Source organism: Puma concolor, chromosome C2 (assembly GCF_028749965.1).
Source record: "Puma concolor isolate L17-30 chromosome C2, mPumCon1.1.hap2, whole genome shotgun sequence".
NCBI lineage: Eukaryota > Metazoa > Chordata > Mammalia > Carnivora > Felidae > Puma > Puma concolor.
The window spans coordinates 28,473,601-28,491,474 of NC_141675.1; positions in this window are offsets into that span (position 1 = coordinate 28,473,601).

A 17,874-nucleotide genomic window follows, 5' to 3' on the forward strand; every position below is an offset into this window, starting at 1 on the left:
CCCTGCAAGAAATTTTAAGGGGGATTCTCTGAGGGGAGAAAAGACAGACACACACACACACACACACACACACACACACACACACACAGACCATAAAGACCAAAAGCAACAAAAAAATAGAAAGGCCAGAGAATACCACCAGAAACTCCAACTCTATAGGCAACATAATGGCAATTAATTCATATCTTTCAGTACTCACTCAAAATGTCAGTAGACTAAATGCTCTAATCAAAAGACATAGGGTAACAGAATGGATAAGAAAACAAGATCCATCTGTATGCTGTTTACAAGAGACCCAATTTATTTTATTTTTTTAATGTTTTTTTTATTTATTTTTGAGACAGAGAGAGACAGAGCATGAACGGGGGAGGGTCAGAGAGAGAGGGAGACACAGAATCCGAAACAGGCTCCAGCCTCTGAGCTGTCAGCACAGAGCCCGACACAGGGCTCGAACTCACGGACCATGAGATCATGACCTGAGCCGAAGTCGGACGCTTAACCGACTGAGCCACCCAGGCACCCCAAGAGACCCATTTTAGACCTAAAGACACCTTCAGATCAAAAGTAAGGAGATGGAGAACCATCTATCATACTAATGGTCAACAAAAGAAAGCCAGAGTAGCCATACTTATATCAGACAATCTAGACTTTAAAATAAAGACTGTAACAAGATGAAGAAGGGCATTATATCATAATTAAGGGGTCTATCCACCAAGAAGATCTAACAATTGTAAATATTTATGCTCCAAATGTGATAGCACACAAATATATAAATCGATTAATCACAAAAATAAAGAAACTCATTGATAATAATATAATAGTGAGGAACTTCAGCACCCCACTTACAACAATGGACAGATCTTCTAAAACAGAAAATCAACAAGGAAACAATGGCTTTGAATGACACACTGGACTAGATGGACTTAACAGATATATTCAGAACATTTCATCCTCAGGCAGCTGAATACACTTTCTTCTCAAGTGCACATGGAACGTTCTCCAAAATAGGCCACATACTGGACACAAATCAGCCCTCAACAAGTACAAAAAGATTGAGATCATACCGTGCATATTTTCAGACCACAATGCTATGAAACTTGAAATCAACCACAAGAAAAAATTTGGAAAGGTAACAAATACTTGGAGACTAAAGAACATCCTACTAAAAAATGAATGGGTTAACCAAGAAGTTAAAAAGGAAATTAAAAAGTATATGGAGGCCAATGAAAATGATAACACCACAGCCCAAAACCTCTGGGACCGCAGCAAAGGCAGTCATAAGGGGGAAGTAGCAATCCAGTCCTTCCTAAAGAAGAAATAAAGGTCTCAGATACACAACCTAACCTTACACTTTAAAGAGCTGGAAAAAGAACAGCAAATAAAACCCAAAACCAGCAGAAGACAGGAAATAATAAAGATTAGAGCAGAAATCAATGCTATCGAAACCAAAAAAACAGTAGAATAGATCAATGAAACCAGGAGTTGGTTGTTTGAAAGAATTAACAAAATTGATAAAGCCCTAGCCAGTTTGATCAAAAAGAAAAATGAAAGGGAGTAGCAGGGCAGAGCTGGAAGTCACTGCAGTAGATCAGAGCATGAGGGGAAAAGACAAAGGCAGACGGGGGAGAGCATGTGTGAGACCTGCTCCAGGAACTTCCAGAACCCTGTGGAGAAAACCAAGATCCCACCAGGTAGGAGGGAGCAGAGACAAGAGAGAACAAACTGATTTGGGGTTATTTTTATAAAATATTCTTAGCCCCTGGCTGACTCTCTCTGGAGTAATTAGGGTACATTAAAAACAATGGGAACCTCAATCTTTTTACAAAGAAGCTTTCAAGTTCAAAAATAGTCTTCTCCCTCCATTCTAACAAGATAATAAGAAAGGAAATGTAAGGAATAATTAGTGTGAATTGTCTCAAAATGTACATTCTAAATTCTATCAAATACAATAAATCTATGCTTAGATTTAAGTCATAGGATTAGATTTAGGCATAAGAAAAACACATTTTTTATGTCATTAAAAATTACTAATTCCACAGCAGGTCTAATGTTAGGTTGGCTAAAGGGATTGTATTGTTTCACCCTGCTAAGCATTTCATAACTTTTTGTAGGAATCAATTAGTCAAAAACTTTTATACATGTCTACTATTTTCTTCTCATATCTTTTTGAAAACTGTAAATGCAGCTATCACCAGGAAGTTTTCCTTTTGCATTTGTTTTGTGCCTTGCAGGTTACCAAGAGCCCACAGGATTGTTTTCTCTCTTGATTTCATATAAACTCTTTGGGGTACACAGGATACCATGAGTCAGTAGCAGTGGTAAATTATCATTTGCTGAGTCTCCATTAAGGGTCAGAAACCATAAAAGTGATGAACAACAAATGGTTAACATTTGCTGAGGGTTTTTTACATCCCAGACAGCATTATAAGCCCTTCCTATGAATCAATTTATTCCAAGTAGTTTCTGATATAGACCATAAAGCCAGACACAGCCATTGAGGTGTCCTGCTTATTGGAGTCAAAAACCTCTTAAAGTTGGCTCATTTTCCTGTGGAAAAACTGAACCTAGCCATGCGTTTGCACACCCCATCCCTTGACGTGGCACTACCAGACAGATCCTGGCTGGAAGCTGATCCAGAACCAGTTGGTATATGCTCTGAGGGAGTCCACGTGGCCGTTGTTTGGTTAAGTACAGCCAGAGGTGTGATGGAGGAGACCCCGTGTCTCTTAGGTGGCTAAACCATTTCTTAGCCCAGGGAAGGAATGGAGAGAGACAGCATCTCAGCTGCATAGTGTCTAGTCCTCCGAGGCCCGAGCCAAAAGACTGGAATAGATCCAGGATCTTGGGTTTCATCTCATGAGGATTCTGCAAAGGGCCAGTTCTCACATGGGAATTCCAAGGCCAAACTGATGTGGTGAGTAGAAAGCCAGCATACAAGGAATGAGTTGTAAACCAGGGAATGATGTTGTGGAGTTGGAAACTGGAGAAGCAGATTGTATAAATCATGTTCCCTCCTCTCCTTTTTTTTGAAAGAGTTTATTTTTAAAAATTGCATTAATTCCTATGTAAATATTTGGTAGAAGTCACCAGTAAAGCCATGTGGGCCTCAGATTTTCTTTGTGGGTATTTTTTTCAGCTACAAATTCAATCTCTTACTTATTACAGGTCTATTCAGACGTTCTAATTCTCGGTTTCATTTTGGTAATTTGTGTCTTTCTAGAAATTTGTCCATTTTAACTAAGTTATTTAAATTATTGGCATACAGCTGTTCATAATATTGCTTCAACATCTTTTTTTTTTTTAATTTCTGTAAGGTTGCTATTAAAGACTGAATGTTTGTGTCCCCTCCAAATTCATACATTGAAATCTAATCCCCAATGTGATCCTGTTTAGAGGTAGGGGGTTTGGTAATTAGATGTTGGGGTTGGGGCCTGCATGAATGGGATTATTGCACTTCTAAGAAGAGGCCAGAAAGCTAGCTAGCATGCAGTCTTTCTGCCATGTGAGGCTACAATTAGTCAGCTGTCTGTAACTTGGAAGAGAGCACTCACCAGAGCCCGCCCATGCTGGCACCCTGATTTCAGACCTCCCAGGCTCTGAATTTCTGTTGCTGATGAGCTACCCAATTTGTTATAGCAGCCTGAGCTAAGACAGATAGTAACAATGTCCCCTCTTCATTTCTAAAACTAATACTTTGAGTCTTCCCCCCTTTTTTTTCTTGGCCAAATCTAGAGAAAAGTTTGTCAATTTTGTTGATCTTTTTTAAAAAACAGAACTATTAATTTTGTTGTTTTCTCTATTGTTTTGCATTTTCCACTTCATCAATTTCTGCCCTCATCCTTATTATTCCCTTTCTTCTGCTTGATCTAAGTTTATTCTTTTTTTTCCTAGTGTCTTAAAGTGAAAGGTTAAGTTACTGACTTTAGGTCTGTATTCTTTCCTAACAGGCATTTTATAGCTATAATTTTACCTCTAAGCACTACTTTAGCTGCACCCCATAATTTTTGGTATGTAATAACTTCATTTTCATTCACCTCAAAGTACATTTTAATGTCCCCTGTGATTTCTTTGACCCTTTGGTTACTCAGGAGTATTTCTCAATTTCCACAAGTTAGTGAGCTTCCCAAACTTCTTTCTGTTATTATTTCCTAATTTAATTCCATTATTATTAAAAACATACTTTATACAAAATTAATTTTTAAAACAAATATCTCATAAAAGTCAACATGAACAATTGGAATTTGAAATTAAAAACATGGTATCATTTACACTGGCACCCTAAAAAATGAAATACTTAGATATAAATCTAATAAAATATGCGCAAGCTTTATTTGAGAAAAACTATGAAATTGATTAACAAAATCAAAGAAAAACTAAATAAATGGAAACATTTCATGTTCATGGACAGAAAGACTCAACATGGTCAAGATGTCAGTTCTTTCCACCTTGATCTATAGATTCAATGCAATCCTGATCAAAATCCCAGAGAGTTATTTTAGGGACATAGATAAAAGGATTCTAAAGTCTATATGGAGAGACAAAAGACCTCAAATAGCTAAAACACTACTGAAGAACAAAGTTGGAGAACTGACACTACCCAACTTCAAGACTTCCTATCAAGCTGCAATAAAAAAGAGAGTACAGCATTGGCAAAAGAAAAAACAAATAGATCAATGAAACAGAAGAGAGAGCCCAGAAATAGACCCGCATAAATACAGTCCACTGCTCTTTCTCAAAGGAGAAAAGGCAATACAATAGAACAAAAGCAGTCTCTTCAACAAATGGTGCTAGAATAACTGGACATACACACACACACACACAAAAATGAACCCTAGACACATACCTTATACCCTCCACAAAAATTCACTCAAAATGGATCTCAGACCTAAATGTAAAACACAAAACTAGAAAGCTCCCAGAAGCTATCAGAGGCAAAACCTAGATGAACTTGGGTATGGTGATGCCTTTTTAGACATAACACCAAAGTCCATGAAAGAAGTAATTGATAAGCTGGACTTCATTAAAATTAAAAACTTCTGCTCTGTGAAAGGCAATACCAAGAGAACTGGAAGACAAACCAATGTTTGCAAAGAAATATTTTCAAAAAACATATCTGATAAAGTACTGCTATATAAAATACACAAAAAACACTTCAAACTCAGTGATAAGAAAACAAACAACCAGGTTTAAGAATGGGCCAAAGACTTTAACAGACACCTCACCAAAGAAGATATACAGATGGCAAATAAACATACGAAAGATGCTCCCTATCAAATTCAAATTAAAGGAACAATGCAATACCACTACACTATTAGAATGGCCAAAATCCAGATGAACAAGTGGACCTCAGAGGACTTTTAGGGCAATAAACATACTCTGCATGATATTATAATGATAGATGCATGTCATTATACATTTGTCCAAACCTATACAATTTACACCAGCAAGAGTGAACTCTAAAGTAAACTATGGACTTCGGGTGATTATGATGCGCCAGCGTAGACTCTTCCTTGGTATAAAATGTACGATTCTGGTGACTGATGTTGATACTGGGGGAAGGCAGGCATGTGTCAGGGTGGGAGGTATTTAAGAAATCTCTGTACCTCCCTCTCAATTTTGTTGTAAATCTAAAACTGCTCTAAACAAATAAAGTATTAAAAAAGTACTATTTTCACTGAAACTGACAGAACACAAAATAGATTTTTTAGTTTTAAAATAAGACCCAAAATGTATCAAAATGGTTCTGTACTTTGGAAAGGTAGAAATTTCTTTTAGTGAAGTATAGTTGGCATGCAGTGTTATATCAGTTTTAGGCGTACAACATAGTAGCTCAACAACTCTATACATTATGCTATACTCACCACCAAGTGTAGCTACCATCTGTCACCACACAACACTACTACAATACCATTGACTATATATATTCCCTATGCTGTACCTTCCATCCACATGACTTATTCATTCCACAACTGGAAACCTGTATCTCACACTGCCCCTCTCTCCCATTTTGCCCACCCCTAGCCCCTCTGGCAACCAACAGTTTGTTCTCTGTATCTATGGTTCTGTTTCTGCTTTTTTTGTTTGTTCATTTGTTTTGTTTTTTAGATTCCACAAATGAGTGAAATCATATGACATTTGTCTGTCTCTGGCTTATTTTACTTAGCATAATACCCTCTAGGTCAAACCACGTTGTCACAAATGACAAGATCTCATTCTTTTGATGGCTGGGTAATATTTGGAAAGGTGGAAATGTTACATCCACTTATGCATTATATCTTCCAGTATTCACCATTAGGCCTTGCATATGGTAATTATTCAAATATTAATTGAATGAGTGAATAAGAGAATGGATAAGTGAATAAATTCATAAATGTACAGACATGTAAAGAGAGACAGAGATGGAGAGAATGAGAATATTTTAGTGCCATATTGAAAGAAGAATAACCATAAAAGATTTAACATTCTTTCTGAAAGAAGCCATCACAGCACAAAAGAAACTCCTGATATCAGAATGCTGTCCTGAGTTGCTCTTTCCCTGGTGTATTAGTCCCTCTAGATAAGCATTTGCCATCACATTATACAGGAATATAATAGTTGCTATGGCAGGGAACCCGAGTTCCTTGCCTAAAAAGTTTAAGAAATGCTAAAATAAACAAAGGTAAACCTATTTCCTTATTGCTGGACTTCTCGCAACCTTTAATATGCCTATGTGCTATATGGGAGACTGTAGCAGGCTGCATTTCCCAATCTGCTTTGACCAAACTGAGTTTGGAGAACTCACTTGGGAAATCCTGCTCTCCACACATGATGCTTGGCAAAGAATGGGCACTTGGCAAATACTTGTTGACTTGGCAGAAGGAAGCGCTTCTAATGCTTGAGTACAAAGGTGTCTAAGTTTGGACTCCTTCGAGAAGCAGACCCTAAATCTGCTGTGAGTAACCAAATGCAAGTAGTTATATGGGCAATAAGGGGGAGAGGGGGAGCAAGACTGGGAAAAGCAGGCATATCAAGTCAGATATGTCAACAGGTGCCTAGAGCCCCGTCTCACCGAAAAAACTCTGGAGGCCACATGTTTCAAAGTTATCCTGCTGGAGAAGTGAGGGAACTGGAGTATTTATCCATCAGCTCCTATAACCCATTGGTTGAGGACTGTTTTCAGAGGATGTTAAGCCCTTAGCACTTCTAGCTTGCCCAGTGAGTTCTAAAATGGACTCTGGTAGCCAGAGAACAGCCTCCAGCAAAGAAATCAGGTGCCACGACTTGGATGGTAAGTAGGGTTTCTAGAATATTGCTACAAAAGAGATCATTGGCAGTTTCTGGAAATCCCAACAAAGCTCTTCTGGACTTCATTTTCCAGACCAAGACAGGAGGAATGGCAGTTGATTCATACATTAAGCACTTTCCAATTTGGGATTTAAATGTGGGACAGCTGTACAATCTAGTGGAGAAAAAAAGAGAAAATATAATAAAATGAGAAAACTTGGCAGGGCGGGACAGAGGGTAGCTATTCACTGGGTTAATATGTGACGAAATAATAAGAGATACACACACACTATACACACACACACACACACACACACACACACACATATGTCTCTGCCCACTACTTTGGTTCCTGCTACTAATTGGTCTTTGACCCTAGTTTTTCACACAGGGCCCCTAAAACCCTTGCAATTTCTTAAGTGATAGGAGTGTCTGACATTGAGCTCCTGAATCCCTTGTTATCTCCTGGGTGATAGGAGCATCTTTTGTTCTAACGAAGCATCTCTTGGTGGACACCTGGATGGGGGTTGGTCACGAGAAAGACCAGCCATGATTAGAATCTTGGAACTTTCAGCCTTATCCCACCCCCATTTTCCAGAGAGGGGAAAGGGGCTGGAAATCAAGTTAATAATCATTCATTTCTACATGATGAAGTCTGCATAAAAAAATTCCTAAAGTACAGAGTTTGGAGAGCTTCTGGGCTGGAGAACATATCCACACATCACGAGGGTGGGTGGTGCACCCCACCTCCACAGAGGCAGAAGTTCCTATGCTCAGGACCCTTCCCGACCTCACCCTATGTATCTCTTCTTCTGGCTGTCCTGTACCTTTTATTTATTAAACCAGTATACATATTTCCCTGAGTGTCCCTACAAGTGGCAACCTGGACTTGGAATTGGCATCTGAACTGGGGGACAGTCTTATGGGACTGAGCCCTTAACTTGTGGGATCTGATACTAACTCCAAGAAGACAGCATCAGAACTGAACAGAACTGTAGGACAACTAGCTGGTGTCTGAGAATTGGTTGGTGTGGGAAGAATCCACACATCTTGTGTCAGAGGTGTTGTGAGTATAGGGGCGCCTGGCTGGCTTAGTCAGTGTAGCATGCGACTCGTGATCTCAGAGTTGTAAGTTCAAGCTCCACATTGGGTGTAAATATTACTTAAAAATAAAATCTTTACCAAAATGTTAGGAAAGTGAATAGAGAAATAACAAAGAATTTTTTCTTATACATATGTCTAATTACTTTGGAGCATGTTCATGTCTAAGGAGGTTTCCTCCACACTCTTTAAGCTATTTTAAGGGGGAGTCATCTAACAAAGTCCAACCCCATAATCAAACCTCAACATGCAGACAGTATTACATCCACTTTCTTTAATGGGTGAGTTTGCCTGTGTACCTGATGCTATCACAACTCCACTCCTACCAAATATCACAAGGAGCAGGACTGGGTTGTATCAAACACAAAAGAAAGATGAAGGGGGTTACCCACTTATCCAGCTGAACTCTCACGCTTTTCATAATGTTGTAGGAGGAAGGACATGGAATTTTAGAATCATACTGACCCCAGTCATCCTTTAGTTAGTCATATGACTCTGGATTACATAAACTCCTTGACTTTCAGGACCCTCAACTATGAAATAGAGATACAAACAGGCTTGTTGTAAGTACTAAATGAAATATGGGTATAAACCAACTTCCCTAACTGTAAAGTGCTCCGTGAACGTCAGTAGTTGTCTTACGCCTCACAGACCCACTACCTTTACCTCAGCCAGTGAAGAGCAGATACACTCCACAAGCCCAATAAGAATTAAACATTAATTTACAAAGGGTGAGAGGTTTCCAATCAACTCTACTTCTACGGGGAAAAAAATACATCAAACCTGTCCTGAGCTTCCAACCTTTTATTATGCTTAAAAAATGAGAGGTACGCTTCAAAGCACACCCTTCCCATTTCAGAGTGAATCATGTTGCTAATCACCAATAGTAAAATCAAGCTCAAAGGGAGGAATGCTTGGTGGTTGTTTTTTTTTCACATTTGAAAGATGAAGCACTTAATTATGCATTCTGTAATTAGTTTGTAATTCTCACAAAAGGCACACGAGGAATGTTAATGATGGTTGCATGCCCTGTGGAGAGGAAGCAGCATATTTGATATTCAAGGGCCATCCCTTGGAAGGGGTTCACTGAGTACATTGGGATTGTCGCTAGCTTTGTTCAACTACAAAGAAGTCCTAAAGGCAGCTCCTATCAGCACTGTAACAGTGGAGGAGGAAGACAAGATTCTTTACATATTAAGATTAGGCAACAACATTATTATCCAGGGAGTTTACTGCTTAATTATATCAAGTTCATGGTACTGTTGGTCATCTCCTGAGAAGACCAAGGAGTGTGTCAAAATGATATTTTTGTGTTGGATGTTCCCAGAAGTCATGGGGCTCAATTACCTTTTGTATTGTTCACTTCTGCTAGCATTATACATTCTTCCCAGAACTGGGTCCCTTGGGTGGCAAGCCATTACGAAAAGCATTTCAAGTTCAAAGGCCTACAGAACATGTTGGAGGTAATCAGGGTCAAGAAGCCTACTGTCCACACCTAAGACAAGGCAGTGAAAATATAATAACTGTGTTGCCATTGATTCACTTGGTGGGTACCTGGGCAGACTTCACCCCTAGTGAAAGGGAGTTGATTTTCTGTGCAAACAACGAAGTGTGAATTACATTCCAATATGGTGAGCTCTGCCTGCTCACAGAAGCAGAAGGATGGTTGCATAGACTGTTTGCAAAAGGGGCCGCAATTATTCACCCTGTTAGCAGTGTGATTTTTTCAGTGGGAAAACTATTCAAACATTTACTTCCTAACCCTTTGAGTCTGAGATGACCTCACTTGTTTTGGCCAATGACTACATCAGAGCCAGCTATGTGGCCCCACCCCCTGTAACAAGATTTAGCCCACCCACTTAGGTGAGGATAAATACCTGCCTCTGAGTGTTCCTCTGCATCTCTGGAAATAACCCCAACTCCACTTCTAACCTACCACTTCCTGTGCTCAATTTCCCTGCTTCTTTGGCCAAGTTTTGCTCCCTGCCTCAGTTACCACCATTTATCTGATCCCAATTATCTTGATCATCTGAGTTCAGCTCCATTCTCCTGCTCCTCCCTCAACTCCCTTTCACTCTCTTGCTTTCTGGCTTCTGTCCACACCACTGGACAGGCTACTCGCCCTGGGGGTCACTAATGGCCTCCTAGATCCCACGTTCAATTATCTCATCTCCTTTTGCCTCTTATTCAACATCTCTGCAGTACTTGATCTTGCTCTCCATGACCTCCATGTAGGAAAGCTTACTTAGGGAAGTTTCAAAACACTCTTCTTTTAAGGAATCCTTTCACTCAAGAAAGGCTCAAGGTTCAAACATGATTATAGTGAGAGACTTACATAGTCATAATCATTTCTAAACGATGGCAGTATTCCTAACTCTAAAGAGATGGCTGGGGGGTTAAAAAAAAAAGATGGTAAAAATATGCTTAGTGTGATTCTTCATGTTCTTAGCATGTTCCAAACCAAGCCTTTTTTTTTTTTTAAAGAAAGGTCATCATTACATTTAAAAAAGTAGAAGGTGGGCTCAAAAGACACCAGACTAGGAGACTCAGGAGTTCAAACCTGAGTCCCAGTTCTGCCACTTAGTAGCAGTCCATCTCTGCAAACTGCCTGAGCCTGTGGTTCATTTGTGAAATGGCAGCAATTGCCAGACTGTGAACTCCTTGAGGGTAGGGATTCCTTTTATACATCCTGGTACCCACCATGCCTAGCACAATGCCTGCTCCATAGCAGATGATCAATCAATATTTACATGTTTGTTGACTGAATTTAGAAAGAATGAATGAAAGATCTACAGTTATACACATGAAATCATAAACCTTAATGGCCTCACTACCATATCCTTAAATTCCAACCCTATCAGAATATAAGTCCCTCATTGGGATTTTATCCCCCCAACAAATATGTTCTTGATGGTCATGTAAATACATTTTCCCCTGGATGCGGTAGATAGATAGCAAGGGAGCAAAAGATGAGCTAAGATGTTCCTCAAACTGCTGTGTATCAGAATCACCTGAAGACACAGTTTTTAAAAAGCCCAGGGGCACCTGGGTAACTCAGTCAGTTGAGCATTTGACTCTTGCCTTCAGCTCAGGTCATGATCCCAGGGTCATGGGATCAAGCGCCACATTGGGCTCCTCACTATGCATGGAGCCTGCTTGAGATTCTCTCTTTCTCTATCCTTCTGCCCCTCTCCCCTGCTCACATGCTCACACACTCTTTCTCTCTAAAATAAAAAATAAATTAATAAAAAATAAATTAAAAGTCCAGATTCAGGGTTCCACTCTGCTAGAATCTGATTTGGAAAGATCAAGTTGGGGCTCAGGTGTCTTTTTTTAAAAATCAAGCTCTCCAAGTAATCCGGATGTAGATGGTCTTTTGTCACGACTTAAAAAACACTGCCCTCACCCTCCAAAAGCTTTCTTTCATCCTAAACCTCCCCTCCCACCTGCCCTGCTGACTGGCTTGTGGGTGTCATCCACACTGAGTGTCCTGCATTTTTAACTGTCTCAGCCAAGACTCGAGACTTCAAATGGACCTAACCTCACTTCTGCACAGAGACAAATGGGTTTCTGGCCCCCACAGGTTGCTGGATTCTGCCCCCAAATAGTCATTCAGAGCTCACAGAGACAACTTAGTGAGACGGGCTCAATCCCCTATGAAGTTATGAGTCAGAACATCTTTTTCAGTCTTGAAAGTGATTAGCAAAGCAGAACAGAGTCTTGGAAACATTGTCTTCCTCCATAACAAAGAGATGAGCATGTATCTATTTAAGTTAGGACCGTTGTTATAGAAACTACCTATTTTAAGTGAATGGTAAAGAAGCACTGCGTTGAAATGAACAAGCTCTTACTAAAGCTTGGGCAGTCTTACTTGTTCAAAACGAACATCTTGGGGAACTGACATTCACATGTGTTTGTCTCTGACCATGAAGACATTAAGCCATGGCTCCTCTGGAGCTCTCCTCTTCCCTCTAACATGAGCCTTAGAACTCCTGAATACCTTAAACCCTTTTAATCCCAGACCCTGTTTAAACACAAGATTGAGCTGGTCACCCTCTCTTCCTGTAGCAAATAAATGTAAAAATATAAGATAAGCCTTTTATGAATTACATCACCTCTGTAAAAATAATCATGGGCCTCCTTCTTTGACCCCATCATGTAAAAGTAAGAGAAAACCCTGATCCAGGCTGTAGGGCAGCTCAGTGGGACAGCCGGAAGTTACCTTCTTGGACCTAAATAGCTTGAGGAAAAATTTTTAAAGAGGGCTCCTGCCTAAGTCAGAGTGTTTTCCCTTATTCTCACCTTTCCCTCCTTCCACCTGCCTCCTAATACCCTAGTATTTGTAAAGTGTCACAAAGACATTCTGCTGGAGAAGCCACTGTGGATTGGTCTTCTCCTTCCTCAAGTGTCTGCAACAAACTTTTTCTTCAAGGGCCAGGTAGTAAATATTTTAGCATGACGAGCCAACTCTGCCATTGTGGTAGGAAGCAGCCACAGACAACATATAAGTGAATGACCACAGCTGTGGTCCAGGAAAATCTCATCTACTAAAACATGTAACGGGCTGCATGTTGGGCCACAGTTTGTCAAACCTTGCTATAGGAGATGCTGTTGAGTGCTGCCTGCATTATGCCTTCAGGACTAGAGTACTCTCAGTTTCTGGTATATAGAAGCTGAAAGCTCTCTGCTGAGACCCTCTGTGGGGCCTGCTCTCAGCTGAAGACAGGTCTTTACTCGAGGTGTACTCTGTCTTTTCCAGAGAAGCCCACATCCAGTGACTGGGATGGAAAATATAAAGGCCCGGTCTACTTGACCCAACCCACGGCAACTCTGAAAGCCGTCTCAGCTGCAGAATCCCCTGTAGGAATGACTGAGGCCTTTTGTTGTTCAACTTGTCTCTCTTCCCAGTCTTGTTTTCTTCACTCCCTCTCACCCCAGGTGTTGATCCTGAGAACAAAGCCCAATAAATTTGCTGCATTCAAATCCCCAGTGCAAATAGATCTACCCTATGACCCAGCAATAGCACTGCTAGGAATTTACCCAAGGGATACAGGAGTGCTGATGCATAGGGGCACTTGTACCCCAATGTTTATAGAAGCACTTTCAACAATAGCCAAATTATGGAAAGAACCTAAATGTCCATCAACTGATGAATGGATAAAGAAGTTGTGGTTTGGAATGGAATGCTACTGGCAATGAGAAAGAATGAAAAATGGCCTTTTGTAGCAACATCGATGGCACTGGAGAGAGTTATGCTAAGTGAAATAAGTCATACAGAGAAAGACAGATACCATATGTTTTCACTCTTATGTGGATCCTGAGAAACTTAACAGAAGACCATGGGGGAGGGGAAGGGGAAAAAAAAGTTACAGAGAGGGAAGAAGGAAAACCATAAGAGACTCTTAAAAACTGAGAATAAACTGAGGGTTGACAGGGGTGGGAGGGAGGGGAAAGTGGGTGATGGGCATTGAGGAGGGCACCTGTTGGGATGAGCACTGGGTGTTGTATGGAAACCAATTTGACAATACATTTCATATTTTAAAAAAACAAAAACAAAAAACAAATCCCCAGTGCAGAATGGGCTCATGGAGAACCCAACTGGAAACAAGCACTGTCCCTGTCCTGCCTGCCCCACTCTCCTTTAAACCTGGCCTACACTGATGGGCCTACTTAACTCCTGGCTGGCCCCTGCCATGCTGTGGGGGCTATGGTGCACACAGCTGGTCAACAGAACTGCCAGGTGCTCTTTCTTCTGGAGCACATTTTCATCACTTTGCCCAGGCCACCATCACTAACATGGGTGTTACCATCACTGCCACTCAGTGAGTCTCAAACTATGCCTTCTGTAAAATGCAGATACTAGGGCCTCACGCCTAGATGATGCACTACAGTAGACCTGGAGTGGGGCTTCCAAATCTATATACTTACTAAGCATCACCAAACACCACAGGTGATTCTAAAATCAGTGGTTTATGAACCATTCACTGAGAAACTCTGCACTATGCTTTACTGGTACTTAGTAGCTGCTTCACAAATATTGATTCAAGAGACATTTCTTGAAGCACCTACTATGCTACGGGAGTTATACTCCAAAACATATTATTACATATGTACAGGATATCCAACCAACAAATAATAACTAAATCAACATATACACAATCTGAATTGCACATGCTTGAGAATAAGAGATACTCACAATATATCATTGAGATTAGAACAGGGTTGGAATGGCTGAACTAGGAAAGAAGTTACACACTCAAACGGGAACACTGAGCAGGCAGATAAGGTAAAGCCATGGTAGAGCTGGAAGAGGTACAATAGGGAATGCTGGGGACTGCGGCATACTCTCTCCAAAGGGCACTCATATCAAAAAGCTGTAAAATGTGAAAATGGGGAAACAGAGTTGTCAAATCATGTAATTTTTTAAAGATTTTTTTAAAGTTTATTTGTCCTGAGAGAGAGAGAGCAAGAGGTGTGGGGAAGGGGCAGAGAGAGAATTCCAGGCAGGCTCCACACTGTCAGCTCAGAGCCCAACGCAGGGCTCAAACCCATGAACTGTGAAATCATGACTTGAGCCAAAATCAAGAGCTGGATGCCTGACTGAGCCAGCCAGGTGCCCCAGATCATCTAATTTTTTAAAGAATAGTCTAAAACTAGATAGTTGTGACATAATATCTACAGGTTTTTAAATATTGGCTCATATTTTACTTTTTCTTAAGTCTGTAAATTCATTTAAGCTCTCAGGACATCAGCACTAGCTAAAGTCTTCTGGGACTAGCAAATAGGGTAACTGCTCTTTTTGCAAGAAAGAAATATTCCAGCATTCCCAAGGAGCATAGTCAAAGGAGTCTCAAGGGCCATCTCAGCAGGAAAACACCACAGATAACCTTTTAATGAGGCCAAAGGGACCAGCAGTACAGGTTTATAAGAACCAGAGCTCAAACTATGTGTAGAATCCTGGAAAGAGAGTTTAGTGAGAGGGGACAGGGAAGTGTGACTGGAGATAAGACTTGAGCATCAACTCTGGGGAGGGCCAGAGGCTTTGCCCAAAGTAGAGGAGGCACCTAAGCAGAGGCTAACTCTAGGAGAGAAAGGATGGGGACTCAGTCCTCAATTCTGGGAGGCTGGGTTGGTTAGAAGCCACCATGGGAGCCAAGTCAAGTTATCTGATGCCAGTGGGTAGGATGTACCCACTTTTGAGGTAACAGAAACCAGGGTATCACAGGCCCATCACACAGCCATAGGAGATGTTATAGTTTCAACTCGTTGACAAGGCAAAAGTCTGTTACAATAACTCTTTTTGCTTTTGTTTTTGTTTAGTTGGCAAGCCAGTTGTGGTTTTATTTTAGAAGATAAAAGTAAGAACTGACATCAGAACTGGCATATTTGAATGACAATAAATAAAAAAGAATAGGTAACTTTCTGGAATGTGTCTCATCTCCCAAGGAGAGATACAGTCCTTAATTTAATGGCAGGAAAAGAAAGTCTCAGAGGCTACACATACTTCCACCACCAGCAGACTATGTAAATGGCACCTGTCCCTGGTTTATTAATTCTAAAGGTGTTGGAGAGAATAATCCCTCAGGTCCCTTTCAGCATGATCAGTGCTCATCTGTGTCTGAATATTTATACTTTGTTTGCTTACAAGTAACAGAAAATATAACCCAAAGGTTCTTAAGCAAGAAAGGTATTCGTTTATTTATTTTAAGAGAGCCAGAGAGCATGCAAAGTGGGGGAAGGGCAGAGAGCGAGGGAGAGAGAGAATCCCAAGCAGGCTCCATGCTGTCAGCACAAAGCCCAACATAGGGCTTGATCTCACGAACCACAAGATCATGACCTGAGCCAAAATCAAGAGTCAGACACTTAGTTGCTTGAGCCACACAGGTGCCCCCAAAATTTATTAACTTATATAATTGAAAAATCCATGGGGAAATCAGATGTGAACTGATTAGGGCTCCAATGACTGTCCCCAAAACCTTTCTTCCTCCTTAGTTCTTGGCTCTGCCCTGTAGAGGTTCAACCCATGCTTAGCATTCACATGACAACAACATGGCTGTAACTGCATGAAGAGCTACATTGGGTTTTTTCATTCAAATCTGGTGGAAAAAACTTTTGCTTCTATCCTATATGTCTCAGGGAAAGTCTAAAGATATTCCATTGGCTTAATAGTGAACCTATGACCCACTTAAAACTCATGTTGGTGACCAGAACTTATGCAATGATTTGAGTGCCTTAGTGGCATGGAGTTGGGTAAGTCTGGAGTTGGAAAGTGGAATTTTAACAACAAAAAAGGGGAAAGTGCATTCTCCAAGTAATTGGTAGTAAAAGTGAGATGGACAGACACTGGTTGCCTAAACAAAGGCAACAAGATCTGATCTTGTGACTTCGTTAGATACAATATGTGATATTCATATACTGTATATTATTTTTTTAATACAACCTATTGTCAAATTGGCTAACATACAGTGTGTAAAGTGTGCTCTTGGCTTTTGGGGTAGATTCCTGTGGGTCATTGCTTGCATACAACACCCAGTGCTGATCCCAACAAGTGCCCTCCTCAATGCCCATCACCCATTTGCCCCTCTCCCTCACCCCTCATGAACCCTCAGACTGTTCTCTGTATTTTAGAGTCTCTTATGGTTTGCCTCCCTCTCTCTCTGTTTGTTTGTTTTTTTCCCCTTCCTTTACCCCATGGTCTTCTGTTAAGTTCCTCAAGATCTTATACTTTATGTTAAAAAATTTCCCTTCTAATAGGCCCATTAGGTCACACAAGGTATTAAATATGCAATAAAATTAAAAATGCAATAGAAGAAGCAATTATATAATCTACTTTGTGTGGTATTTGGTCAGTTCCAAAGCCTTAAACACACTGGACAAACTACATCTTGATTTTTCAGGGATTGTTTGTTTATGCTGTATTATTTTATCAGAAAGCCTCTCAGTCATAGGTACTGAAATCAAGAACTAATCCAAACCAAATGTAACCTAGGCTTCTGCTTTGGGCTCTTTTAGAAGAAAGCTACATGCATTCTGCTAATTGGAACTGTTACCTGTGACTTTTTCACTCTGGAAATGGTTTCACAGACCTCAGGAAGACCAGCTGATAAGCATGAACCCAGTCCCACTCATTAGGTATCAAATGAGAAGATACAAAGGCACATAAGGTTTGGGGAGAAAATCAGACAGAATTGTCTAATTAGATTTCATAGAGTTCAGGAGAACCAATAGGATAGAATTCAAGCTAGAGATTGATAAATTAGCTGCCAGAACTCTCTGCTTGCATTCTTTGTACCCCCATTGTGTCTAGAGAAACTGCTCGCTGTGGAACGAAGGGACGGAGGTGCCTAAGACCTTGGCAAGCCTGAAAATGAATCCACTGGTATCCAAAGGTAGAAAAATGCAGCCACATGCTGGCAACCATCAAATCTCCCCCACCTTGATTTCGGCTCTGTTTCTTTAGAAAAGTTTTGGGGTTACCTGATGGGTGATCTAGCAAAGCTGGCAATTAAG